At 37.9% G+C, this 14,968-nt stretch overlaps 1 pseudogene; it reads left to right on the top strand.

Moving 5' to 3' along the window:
- Positions 1-10,036: 10,036 nt before the first annotated feature.
- On the top strand, positions 10,037-14,594 carry LOC141651536 (uncharacterized; annotated as a pseudogene).
- The last annotated feature ends 374 nt before the right edge of the window (positions 14,595-14,968 follow it).

A 14,968-nucleotide genomic window follows, 5' to 3' on the forward strand; every position in this document is an offset into this window, starting at 1 on the left:
CTTATCAATCTCCACTGTCCTGGACCATGGGCTCTTGCTGGGGACTTCAATACTGTTCTGTGTCCTGATGAGAGGGTGGGAGGTAATACCAAACAGGCTGATATGGATGACTTTATAAGATGTATGGGGATCTGTGGCATAACTGATATTCCTTCCACTGGTGCTTTGTATACCTGGAATAAAAAAACAAGACCCTAACTCCAGGATTTACAGTAGATTGGATCGGTTTCTGGTTAATCAAGCTTGGCTAGATATATTTCCTGATATGGTGGCTCGCTTCTATCCTGAATGTCTTTTTGATCATTGCCCTTGCATTATTAGTAATGTTATCTTGGTACTTTCAAAAATGCCAGTTTTAAGTATTTCAATATGTGGGGGCAGGCACCTGGATTCATTGATAGAGTGAAGGGTGAATTGTGTAAGCAGTATGATGGCTACAAGATGTTCACTATAGTAAAGAGGTTGACAGGTCTGAAACCTATGCTCAAAATTTTAAATTCAGAGTGCTATTCTGATATAGAAAACAAGACAATTATTGCAGCAAAGAATTTAGCCCAGCTTCAGCAGGATATTGTCAGGGATATATCAAATGTTGGTCTCGTTAACCAGGAGTTGACTGTTATTGCTGAGTTGAAAGCTTTAACTAAGGCACAAAACAGTTTCCTTCAACAGAAAGCTAAACTTTAATGGTTGGAGGATGGGGATCAAAACACTGCATATTTCCATGGTGCTATTAAGAAGAGACAAATGAGAAATAAGGTTATACAAATTGAAGATCAACATGGGAAATTATGCACTAATAGTGATAGCATTAAGATGACATTTCTTTACTATTATAATGATCTATTAGGCAGTAGGAAAACTATTGAAAATGTCAAAACTACTATCCTTAATCAAGGGCCTTGTTGTACTCAAAAGCAAGCTAATTCCTTTATGTTACCAGTCACAAATGAGGAAATCAAAGAAATATTTTTTGGAACTCTTATTGATAAATCCCCAGGTCCAGATGGATATACTAGTGGTTTCTTCAGATATGCTTGGGATGTTGTTGGTCATGATATTTGTGCTGCAATTAAGGACTTCTTTTCCACTGCAAACTTCTGAATTAGATCAATGCTACAAATATCACTCTCATTCCCAAATGTGAGAGGCCTACCTCTGTCAAACATTTTAGGCCTATTGCCTGTTGCAATATGATATATATAGTTATCTCAAAATTGCTTTGCCACAGACTTTCTGTGGTTTTGCCTAATATTGTTCATGAGAATCACGGTGCTTTTACTAAGGGCAGATCCATTCTATTGAATATTTTGATATGTCAAGACATAGTTAAGTTGTACAATAGAACAACAGTGTCTCCTAAATGCTTGTTCAAAATTGATCTCCAAAAAGCTTATGACACAGTTGAATGGGATTTTGTGGAAAGCCAAATGCTGGGTCTGAAGTTTCCTGAATTTTTCTATCAGCAGGTCATGACTTGCATTAGAACAACTTCTTTCACTCTATGCCTGAATGGTAGTAGTTTTGGGTACTTCAAAAAGCAAAGAGGATTAAGACAAGGGGACCCTATTTCCCCCTTGATTTTTACTCTTTGTATGGACTATCTAACAAGAACCATCAAATATGGTACTACTAAATGACCCTTCTGTAGATACCCAGTATCTGCTGAGACTCCAACAAACACCCGATGATTATCGGACTATAACATGTTTTGGAATACACGACGACGGGGTCGCAATGACACTAACTATAGTCAAAAGCGACACCGGACCAAAAACCGACTCAAAAATTCAAATCCCGACTCCAACAACGAGTCAAACCGAGTCAACCACCAAAAACAAAACATTCAAAGCCTTATATACTAAGATTTTCCGGATTCATGAATGGTCAAGTACCAAACATGTGACTACAAATCCTGGGATAGAACAAATAATGATTGCACTTGTGTGAAAGTGACAGGACAACTCGAAGACCCGCGACGTGGCTCGCGCCTCTTTGAGCAGCCCAGGTGGCCACGTCGCTCAAAACTCACACAACCACTCATTTTCCTATAAATACCCCTCAAATGCCCCCATTTGAGAACTTACGCGAGTGTCCGCCCCCTCTTTTCTCCCTTAAAATTCTCGACTCGACTTCTTAAGTCACAATCCGACGCGTATTTACGACCTACTGATCATAAATACAAGTCTTACACATTGTTTGGTACCGTCATCGTGCATTAAATCACTTGACCGATCACTTCAACCACTACACCATCACTAATCTTAATAAAACACTCTTTTTACTTACCAAAACGGTTTTAAACCGAGTCTTTTCCGACCAAATGAGTTGTTACACTTACGTCGGTTTCCCCCCATAATCAAACATGTAAGTATGAGGGTGTAAAAATCCTTCTTTTATCTTGTCTTCATTTGTTTCATGACTATAACATGCATAACATGCATAACATGATCCAAAACATGGGATAAACGAGCCAAAACTGGGTTTTGGCCTGAGGCAGAAGCCCCTTATTGTGCACAAAGGCTCGCGCCTCAATGGGGTGACCAGATCAGAACTCAACAGTGTTTGTTCTCGTCTTTCCCCTCTAATTCATTTTCATTTTTAATTGGTTTTTACCATTTCAAATATTTTCAAACCCTTTTTTATTTTATTTCATTTGTTTTAACCATAAAACATTTTTCACCCTTGGTTCCTCATACCATGATGGTTAAATCCGTGTTTCGGTGATAATATTTGGTTAATAACATTTAAAAGGTATTTTAAAGCCTTTTATTTCATTTTTGGGAGGTATTTTAAAGCCTTTCATCATTTCTTTACATTTTCAAAACAAACATATTAGTCACCAACACAAAGCCATCCTTGGTTCTACATACCATGCCGGATTTTAACCCGGGTACGATGACAAGTATCGACTAATGATATTCAAATGAACTTAAAATAATTAGTTCATAATTATTTTCAAAACTATTCATGTCAAGTTTGTCAAAGTCGAACCCGACACCGAATATCATCAAAATAATGATGATTATTCGAGTCTCGTTCCTCAAATCAACAAATGCGGTCTAAACGACCCTTTCAAACCAAATCGGGTCACATACCCATTTTTCAATATGTTTTATAAACGTTTTTCAGAAGGTCAGGACACGGCATACAACCGTTAGTTGACCCGCGCCTAAACAGGACCCTTCGTTCTTATTTCCAAAACCAGGGGAGACCCCCTTGTACTGCCAACAAACTCGCGCCTCATGTGGCTGCCTGGTGCAGGGTTTGTTCCCTTTCTAGCATCAGTCTAGGACGATCCCAACTCCGGTTAGCCCGGATATAGGACGGATCAGACGACTATTTACTCATTCAAAATCATATTTGCAAAATGCTTCAATAAGACAAATGGATCACGTTATGCACCATAAACCTAATACGGTAAATGGATGTTTAATTTCCGTCTTGCATGCAAATCAACCATTAATCCAACTCGACATCTTATACTTGATACTTGGATTAAATCAACCGACTTAGAAAGCTCTCACATGTTAGGTTTAAATTATTGGATGCGCATTCATGCATTTAAGGCGTTTTATCAACTTTTGCATTCAACCAACCAAGATCGATCAGTAGAGGCCGCTACCGCGGGCGGGATTGGGTGTCTGATTAAAGGGCTTTCCAATACGTAACTTCACCTCTTACTCAGAGACTTTGGATAGTGGAAGACCTTATCCAGGGCGTACGAGAGTCATTCTAGAAATAGGATGCTAAAGAGGGACGATTTCCTTATCTTTAGTACCTATGTCAAACGCTGCTTTGTGCTTCGATTTGACCGAGGTATAAAGTGGATTTCGAACGGGTTCCAAGCATCCCACAAATGCTTGGTGGCGACTCCGAACATCTCTATATCATTTCGAGACCCTTACCGAGACGAAACCAACCGATCTAAAACGATCCGGTCGAAAGTATTTTTACGCCGCCGAGCGTGGCTTTCAAAAGATCGCTGCACGTCCGCAGATCGAACCGGACCTACAGCTGGGCCATGTCACACCTTCTAATACCACCCCCTTTGCAAAGAACTCAAGCTTACTCATTTGATGTTTGCAGATGATCTCCTTCTATTCTGCAAGGAGAATGCTTAGCCTGTGATGCTGCTCCTTAGAGCTTTCTCCACTTTCTCTTAAGCATCAGGTTTATCTATGAATAATTCTAAGTCTGAGGTGTTCTTTAATGGAATGGCTACAACTTTGAAGGAAGATATCAAGCAGGTGACTGGTTTTATTGAGGGACAGATGCCTTTCAGGTATCTGGGTGTCCCAATCCAGCCTAGCAGGCTCACAAAGAAGGAATGCAATATTCTAGCTGAGATAATGGTTAACAGGATAAGGAGTCTTGGAGCAAAAAAATTATCTTATGCTGGTAGACTCACACTTATCAACTCTGTCTTAAATACTCTGTATTCCTACAGGTCTAACATTTTCATTCTCCCCAAGAGTGTCATAAGAAGAATAGAGTCCATCTGTAGGAATTATTTGTGGAATGGCAGTGCTGAATTCTATAGGGTGCCTCTGGTAGGATGGGATACAGTCACATTACCAAAAACAGAAGGAGGACTTGGCATAAAGAAAGCTTAAATTTGGAATGTTGCTGTTGTTGCTAAGCTGGTTGATTGGATTTACTCAAAGGCTGACAGGTTGTGGATCAAATGAATTAATCAAGTATACCTTAAAGATTATGACTGGCATACTTACAATCCCCCTACAGATGCTGCTTGGACCTGGAAGAGAATTTGTAAGATTAAAGATCTGATGAAAGCTGCTTATAATGATGGACAATGGCTACCTGATACTAAAGGGTACACTGTTAGAGGTGGATATGACTACTTAAGATCACATCAAATCAAACCCTCGTGGTATAAATTAGTATGGAACAGCTGGAATGTACCTAAACACTCCATCATTACTTGGATGATCATGCATAATGGGGTGAATACTCATGAGAAACTATACAGATAAGGCTGCTGCATTTCTGATGCTTGTTGTATCTGTGAGAATGCACCTGAAACACAATCGCATCTCTTCTTTGACTGTGACTACAGCAAAGCCATTGTGTCCCTTATACAGGACTGGTGTGGATTATGCATCTCTTTTTCTGGTGCCATGGCTGATGGTTATGGCAATGTTGGTGTTAAAATGAAGGAACCTGTCTATGCCCTTGTTCTAAATACGTGTGTATATCATATTTGAGCTCAAAGGAACTCGGCCAGGATCAATGTCACACTGATGATGCCTTCTATGGTGGTTCAGAAGATAAAAGATGAGGTGGGGGCAAAGAATCAAGTTCAAGTGCAATGCTAAATTGAGTAGACAAGAGGAAACCTGGCTTTGTCAACTAGAAATTAGAATGTAAGGGTTTGGTTCCTTGTGGGATTCGAACCTGAAATTGCTTGGTTTTTATGTTGTCTTAATATTTTGGTTGCCTTATAATTACTCTTTTCTTGATAAATATATATATATGTATATATATATATATATATATACATACATTTATATATATATACATATATATATATATATACATACATATATATATATATACATACATATATATATATATATATATATATATATATATATATATATATATATATATATATATATATATATACATATATATGTATATATATATATGTATATATATATATATATATATATATATATATATATATATATATATATATATATATATATACATCTCACATTTCACCAAAAAAAACAAGCAATGGTGTTTCACCAGGCCAATACAAGTCAACAAACTAAGGTAATGAATGAAGCGTTTTTACTCAAATATTCTAACAAACACTTCATATGAATGAAAGGGAAAACAAATTTCACAACAAATGCCCAATATATATAACTGTAATTAATCGTCCAGAGAGACATCTCAGACTTTTCTTCCTCTATCTCCTTTTCTATCATGCTTCCATTCTTCCACGACTCCTTTTGCTTGACCCAAACCTTCATCCTTGTCAAAATACCTATACAATTTGTTGATAAAGTTGGTACTGGACCCTCCAGTGTTTAAGAGCTACTGGAGAGGAGCTGAACTCACAAGGGAATAGGATCCTCTCAAGTACCCTCAAAGTACTGGAGGGTCCAGTTGTTTTAAATGGACAATATTTTTTTGTCCTTACAAATCTTGCGGCCCATATTATTTCATAATTGCCATCATTATTTTAAAAAAAAATACACAAACATAGCTTCTTGCCTTCCTCTTCTATTCATGTATTCAACAATGGTGATGCTTGCCACCATCACAAATACCCACCCCCTGAGATCCCTTGAAAATCACCCTACCGTCACCTCTCCGTACCGTAATGTTTTCCGAATTGTCACACTGAACAGACACGACTACCCATCACATATTTCCACCTCTCCCATCACCAAACTACCACCACCGACGCCAAATACCTGTTCGCACCGAGCATCCATTATTACCCATCACATATTTATGCACTCATACTCCATCGTCGTAATCATCACCATCAAATAATAGCTTACCACTTCGGAATAGTCTTGGATTTCCCTCTTAATTTGTGTCCTTCAAAGTTAAGTTTGATGATAGCGATGATGATGATGATTGATCATGTGATTGATTGTTGGCTATGGAATTTGAAGAAAATAAAAGGACGAAATAAGGGGAATTGGGGACGATGAGTATAATCTAGATAAATTACAAGAAAAAATAGGAAGATAATATCCTAGCCCTTGACTTTTTATCTACCCACATGTCACCTGATAAAGTTGGTACTGGACCCTCCAGTGTTTAAGAGGTACTGGAGAGGAGCTGAACTCACAAGGGAATAGGATCCTCTCCAACACCCTCAAAGTACTGGAGGGTCCAGTTGTTTTAAATGAACAATATTGATTTGTCCTTACAAATCTTGCGGCCCATATTATTTCATAATCACCATCATTATTTAAAAAAAATACACAAACATGGCTTCTTGCTGATACGACTCATTTAGCCGTAGTTATTTGGAGCGAATTAGTATGGTTTTGACGGCTTGGAGTAGTATTATGGAGCTTAATTGCAGGTTATTTGTTAGTGAGCTTTGGTTAGCTATTGGGCCGGTTTTACAAGTTTTAAACGGAGTCCAAGTCTGAGGAGAGATAGGCCCGGATACCTATTTAGATACATGAGACGTGTGCGCTTAAAGTGCGCTAATTGAGCGCACATAAATCAAAAGAAAAGGGCAGCGGCAGCAGCTATGCGTGACCTGCGTTCGACCTGCGCGCGACCTATGTGCAACCTATGCGCGTGCTGCTGTGTCACGCTTCCGATGAATTTTATTGGGTTATTCTACATGGTAACCCTGTGTTTTTTCAAATTCTACATGGTAACCCTACTTTTCAGAGAACACACATGGTAACCCTCAACTCTGTTAATACGCATTGCCGTGACCCTTAACTTTTTTTCCGTCAATTTTGTCCGTTAAGTATGTGACGTGGCAAATTGAATTTTGAGATTTTCTACAAGGTAACCCTCTGTTTTTTTAAATCCTACAAAATAACCCTATTCATTTTTTTTACAAGATAAACACTCTTAAAAATACTCTCTTAGTTCATAAATTTATCATTCTTAGTACATTTTTCACTCGATTACTCCAAAAAACGTCAACTCTTAATATCATCATCTCTTTAAGGTATCATTACCATAAATTTCCAAAAACCGGGTTCAATAATTAATAAAGAAATCCACTATTAAGTCAATGTTTACAAATGAGTCTCCACTCCTTAATTTTACCCAACTTTATTGTGTCATTTTATTGTGTAAATTTGTCGAATAATTGAAGTAAGTTATTATTGTGTTTACAACATTTTTAATTTTGTCGTATTTGATGAGGTTTTGAAAACAAAAGTTTATTAATTAGATAAATCCTATGAATCAAATTTGGGATTGATTATTATAATAATCGGAATAGAGTACTTCTACTTGGTATTTAGAATATCTTATTGGGAATTTTTTGATATTGAACAAAGTTCTTATTGGATTTTTCTTTAAAAACTCGGTTAATTAAAGGGTAATGAGGGTGGATATGACAATTTGGGAGTAATCGAGTAAAATTGTGAAAAAAAGGATTGATTAAGGGATTATATTTTTATGCACATGTGATCTGTAGAAAAAGTAGGGTTAACTTGTAGAATTTTTAAAAATATAGGGTTACCTTATAGAAAATCTCAAAATTCAATTGGTCACGTCACATACTTAACGGATAAAACTGACAGAAAAAAAGTTAAGGGTCACGGCAATGCGTATTAACAGAGTTAAGGGTTACCATGTGTGTTCACTGAAAAGTAGGGTTACCATGTAGAATTTGAAAAAATATAGGGTTACCATATAGAAAAACCCATTTTATTATTATTATTATTTTTAGTACTTTATTTCTTACTTTAATTATTTACCTTATTACTATATAACTTATTATTTTAGTTTTAGAAAAGACCCACATTTTTGAGAAGAGAAAAAACCCTATTATTGTTATTAGCAGACGATGTGTAACTAATCTTTCTTCTTTGATTCAAGCAATTGAAGCGCTCTTAATACGATTGTGAGTTTGAATGTTTTAATTTCTTGTCTTGATTATTGTGAATTGCTTAGTTATTAATTTTATGAATGTCGATTGATTATTGCTAGGTGTACAACTAGTGATTGATTTCTTCATTCTATTGTTAGTATTGTTAATTGAATAGGATTTATTGATTAACTCTACGCTAATGTGACTAGGAATTAATATTGAACGGCATACGTTGATATTAGTACTTAGAAGCGATTCACATAAATATCTAAAGTGCAACTGGATTGTATGCATTATTTATTCTCTCTCGAGTTCTCTATTTTATATTGCTGCTGTTGAATTAAATCTTGAACTGGATTGTTAAGGTTTTTTAACAGTTAGGGTTGATTAAGAACGAGATTCGTTTTAAATAACTATTCTTAAGGAGAATTGGAATTTGTCATTCATGATAGAATAATCAAGATTAGTAATTGAAACCGTCTTACAGTGATCAATTGTTATTGAGTGTGGATATATGCTTGGCTCTAAGACCCTTTTAAATCATTTGATACACCAAAAGTCATTAGTTTTATTACTCAATTTGCATTAGCTTTTAATCTTCGTTTATTAGAAAATCAACTCAAATCCTCCCCTTTTGTTACTACGATCTTTAATTACATTAAAGATCGACTTTTCCTACATTCTAATTTGCATAAATTGTTAATCTGATTCCCTTGGGTTCGACCCTTATTTATGCTTTACTACTGTTTAATATTTGAATTTAAGTGATTTAAATTGTTAATTTGAGGCATACGACTTTAGCCTGTCAAATTTTGGCGCCGTTGCCGGGGAATTGGCATTAATTATTTTTGTGTTTTAGTGTAGGTTTATGCATAATACTCGTATTTCTATCCTGAACCTCGAGCCTTTCGATCCATAGATTGAGCATACTCTTTTCAGGTTACGAAAGAACAAACGAGGTGCAATAGTGGCTGTTTCTGAAGGCAGTGAGTTCGACGATCTACATTCAGACTCTGAATATTCTGAAATTTCTGAACAACCCGAACCTTTGAATATGGATAGAGAAACCCGCACTCTAAGGGAGCTCACAGCTCCAAATCTTAACGTTCAACCATTGTGCATCACTTTTCCAGCATTGGATGATGGAGTTACTTTTGAACTGAAATCTGGTTTGATACATCAATGACGAAGTTTCAGTGGTATGAGCATTGAGGATCCGAATAAGCATCTTTCTGACTTTCATATTGTGTGCACGGGTATGAAGCCACCTGCTATTACTGACGAGCAGTTGTAATTGAGAGCATTTCCTTTCACCTTGAAGGACAATGCGAGAGACTGGTTAAACTATCTCCCACCGGGAAGTATCACTACTTGGGTAGGTATGAAGAAGGCATTATTGGAGAAATATTTTCCTCCTTCTCGATCATCTCAGCTGAAAAGAGCCATCGATAATGTTGAATGACAAGACGGGAAACTATGTATGAGTATCTTGAGAAATTTAAGAAGCTCTGTGCTAGTTGCCCTTACCATGGTTACTCTGATCAGGATCTCATTATGTATTTTTGTGGTGGACTGATTCAAGATGACCGTCGCATGATTCACTCTGCTTGTAGAAGAAATATAGCCAACAAAAATCCAGATGAGGCTTGGGAGGTTATTTCAGAACTAGCTGAGACCTCTAGACAGTTTGAGAGGAAACCATCACGAAGAGGAGTTAATGCTATGGGTGTTAGTCCTGGCTTAGAGGAAAAGGTTGATAATATTCTTTCCACTCTCCGTGACATGTTATCCGGGAGACAGACTGACTCTTGTTTGTGGCATATGCGCTCGAGGGTCACCCTAATGATTTGTGTCCTTACTTTCGAGAAAATGGCCAAGAAGAAGTGAATGGTGTTTGGGAGAGTACTACAAATAACAGGAAATGGGATCCATATTCCAAGACCTATAATGAAGGATGGAAGGCTCACCCTAACTTTCGTTGGGGAAATTCTCAAGCCGGTTCATCGCCTGGCCCTCCTAGAGGTCAGTTTCTCCAAAGACCACAAGGACAACAAATTAATCAACAAGTACCTCAACAAGCAGTTGAACAAGCACCACCAAGTTCGTCAATGTCCACGGAAGATATGATTCGGGCTCTTACTCTCAGTGTTACTCAAGATAAAGCAGATAATAAGCAAAATTTTAAGAATCTTGAAAATCAGGTTAGTCAGCTAGCTACTGCAATTAATCGGTTGGAGGCTAGAGATTCTAATGCACTACCATCTCAAACGGTGGTGAATCCAAAGAATGTGAGTGCAGTCTCTTTGAGAAATGGGAGACAACTAGTGGAGGCTAAGAAAGTGAAAAGAAAAGTCAAGGAACCGGTAATTCATGAAATAGAGGAAGAGATAGTGATCAAGGAAGGTGAGGAAGCTTCTATTGTTAAGGAGAAGGAGCATATTCCCTCTTCTATACCGGTTGTGGAACCGGAGGTACCCTTTCCTGATGCACTTAAGAGGACTCGCCACATTGAGCACGATAAGGACATTTATGAGGTATTCTAGAAGTGTGAGGTAAATATTCCCCTTCTTAATCTTTTGAAAAGTATTCTTAAATATGCAAAATTCAAATAGGAGTTGTGTACTATTAAAAGGAATAACAAGCTGAAAGGGGTGAAGAAAGTGAAGGTTAGTGAACCTGTGTCCGCTATGTTTCAAAGAAAATTACCCACTAAGTGTAGTGATCCGGGCATGTTCACTATCCCTTGCACCATTGGAAACACTAAGATTCAAAAGGCCATGCTAGATTTAGGAGCTTCTATTAATGTGATGCCTTACTCCTTATATGAATCTATGAAACTTGGTCCTCTACATGCTACTAGTGTTGTAATCCAGTTAGCTGATAGATCGAATGTCTACCCGAAAGGGATTGTTGAGGATGTGCTTGTTTTGGTTGATAATCTTATCTTTCCTGCTGATTTTTATGTGTTAGACATGGAACAAGATAAACATGCGGCTCCTATTCTGTTAGGTAGGCCATTCTTGAAAACTGCTAGCACTAAGATTGATGTATCTAGTGGGTCTATGACTATGGAGTCTAGTGGTCAAGTGGTGCAGTTTAACATCTATGATGTTATGAAATATCCTGATGATTACCACTCTTTGAATTTTATTGACATTATTGACCATTTGGCCCAAGATTTCTTTGGTTTTAATGGTGATGATGAGTTTTAGGTAGATTTGGAAAATAGTGTGGATGGTCAAGAGGTAGAATATGTTTTTTCTGCTGACTTGAAAGAGGTTGTGGCTGATTTACATAAGTTAGAGGAGCTTCCTTTGGATTTTAATAATAAGTTGCCATTAACTGTTCCTTCGGAGAAATTGTTGCCATCTGTTTTGCAGGCACCTGTAGTAGAACTTAAGGCTCTACCCGAGCATTTGAAGTATATCTTCCTTGGTGAGGGAGAAACACTTCCTGTTATCATCTCTAGTAAGCTCACTGAGGAACAAGAAGCAAAGTTGAAAGATGTACTTGTGGAGAACAAATTAGCTATTGGTTGGACTATTGCCGACATCAAGGGCATTAGTCCAAGTACTTGTATGCACCTGATTTTGCTAGAGGATGATGCTAAACCGGTAAGGCAACCACAACGTCAATTGAATCCTCCTATGATGGAGGTAGTGAAGAAAGAAGTTCTCAAATTGCTTCAAGTAGGTATGATTTATCCTATTTCTGATAGTAAATGGGTGAGTCCTACCCAAGTAGTCCCTAAAAAGTCTGGGGTGACTTTAGTTGAGAACAAAGATGGTGAGCTTGTACCCACTAGGATCCAAAACGGGTGGAGAGTTTGTATAGATTATCGTAGGTTGAATGCGGTAACTAGAAAAGACCACTTTCCTCTTCCCTTTATTGACCAAATGCTTGAAAGACTAGCGGGTAAGGCGTATTATTGCTTTCTAGATGGGTATTCGGGGTATTTTCAAATAGCTATTGCCCCTGAGGATCAAGAGAAAACCACATTTACTTGTCCTTTTGGTACCTTTGCGTATCGACGTATGCCTTTTGGACTTTGTAATGCACTTGCTACCTTTCAGCGATGTATGGTTAGCATATTTTCTGAGTATGTTGAACGCTTCATTGAGGTATTTATGGATGATTTTACGGTGCATGGTGATTCTTTTGATACTTGTTTACATCATTTATCTCTTGTTCTTAAGCGTTGTATTGATACTAACCTTGTTTTGAATTCTGAGAAGTGTCACTTTATGGTGGAACAAGGTATAGTACTTGCACATGTTGTGTCTTCGAGAGGTATTGAGGTAGATAAAGCTAAGATTGATACTATTTCGTCTCTACCTTACCCTACTAATGTTCGCAAAGTTCGGTCTTTTCTTGGTCATGCAGGTTTTTACCGCAGGTTCATCAAGGATTTCTCTAAGATCGCGTCACCCTTATGCAAGCTGTTGCAAAAGGAGACAGATTTCATCTTTGACAAGGCTTGTAAGGAGGCTTTTGATGAGTTGAAAGGTAGGCTTACTTCCGCTCCAATTATTCAAGCACCGGATTGGTCTCTTCCCTTTGAGATCATGTGTGACGCGAGTGATTATGCTTTGGGAGCGGTGTTGGGTCAAAAGAATGGGAGGGCTTCCGATGTTATTCATTATGCATCCATGACCCTAAATGAAGCACAACGAAATTACACCACAACTAAGAAGGAGCTTCTAGCAATTGTTTTTGCTTTGGAAAAATTCCGGTCCTATTTACTTGGTACGAAAGTGGTGGTATTTTCAGATCATACAGCATTGCTCCACTTGATGGCGAAGAAAGAATCTAAGCCGAGATTGATAAGATGGATTCTATTGCTTAGTGAATTTGATTTGGAGGTGAAAGATAAGAAGGGAGCAGAAAATGTTGTAGCGGACCATTTGAGCAGGTTACTGGATGTTGATGCAAATCCACATGAGAAAAATCCGGTGAAAGGATTATTTCCTGATGAGAGCTTGTTCGCTATTCGATCCGTAGAGCCATGGTATGCCAATCTTCTAAATTTTCTTTGCTCTTCTAAATTTCCACAAGGTTTTTCTAAATCTAAAAAAGACAAGCTTCGTAGTGATGCGAAGTATTATGTGTGGGATGAGCCTTATTTGTGGAAGCATTGTTCCGACCAAATCATAAGGAGGTGTATACCGGAGAATGAGATGAGCTATATCCTTACATTTTGCCACTCACATGCTTGTGGTGGCCACTTTGGTACAAGAAGAACTGCGAGAAAAGTGCTAGATTGTGGGTTTTATTGGCCTTCTTTGTTTAGAGATGCTCATGGATTTTGTCAAACTTGTGACAATTGCCAAAGAGTAGGCAATATTTCCCGAAAGAATGAGATGCCGCAAAGTTACATGCTTAATCGTGAGATTTTTGATGTTTGGGGATTGATTTCATGGGTCCTTTTCCAAGTTCATATGGAAATCTTTACATATTGTTGGCGGTAGATTATGTGTCTAAGTGGGTGGAGGCTATTCCCACTAAGACCGATGACTCCAAGGTGGTGGCGGATTTTATCAAGGCTAACATATTTGCTCGATTTGGAATTCCAAAGGCCTTGATAAGTGACCGTGGAACTCATTTTGTCAACAAGACAATTAGTGCTTTGCTCAAAAAGTATTGCGTTACTCATAAAGTTTCCACGGCATATCATCCGCAGACTAATGGACAAGCTGAAGTGTCCAATAGAGAAGTTAAATCTATCCTTGAGAAGACGGTGAATCCTAATCGGAAGGATTGGAGCTTGAGATTAGATGATGCATTATGGGCATATCGAACGGCCTATAAAACCCCAATCGGTATGTCACCTTATCGACTTGTGTTTGGGAAAGCGTGTCATTTACCTGTAGAATTGGAGCATAAAGCATATTGGGCAATAAAAAGCTTTAATATGAGCTTGGATGACGCGGGGTTACATCGGAAATTGCAATTCCAAGAGTTGGAAGAGCTCCGACTTGAATCATATGAGAATGCAGCTACTTACAAAGAAAGAGTGAAAGCTTGGCATGACTAGATGATATTGAAACGGGACTTTAAAGTTGGTCAAAAAGTCCTTTTGTTCCAATCCCGCTTTTGTCTATTTCCAGGTAAGGTGAAATCTGGTTGGATTGGTCCACTTATAATTACTAATGTTTATCCTCATGGTGCAGTTGAGGTACGAGATCCGACGAGGGGTAAAGTGCTAAAAGTAAATGGGCAAAGACTGAAGCCCTATCATGATTGTGTCGAGATTGAGGTGGTAGAGTCATTAGATCTCTACGACCCCATTTATGAAGATTAATTTCACCAATAAGTCGAGCAAACGACTATAAACAAAAGCGCTAACGGGAGGCAACCCGGGGTTTTGTATCCTTTTTCTTTGTAATATTTATTTAGTTTTTATAATCA

This window comes from Silene latifolia, chromosome 4 (genome assembly GCF_048544455.1).
Source record: "Silene latifolia isolate original U9 population chromosome 4, ASM4854445v1, whole genome shotgun sequence".
Lineage (NCBI taxonomy): Eukaryota > Viridiplantae > Streptophyta > Magnoliopsida > Caryophyllales > Caryophyllaceae > Silene > Silene latifolia.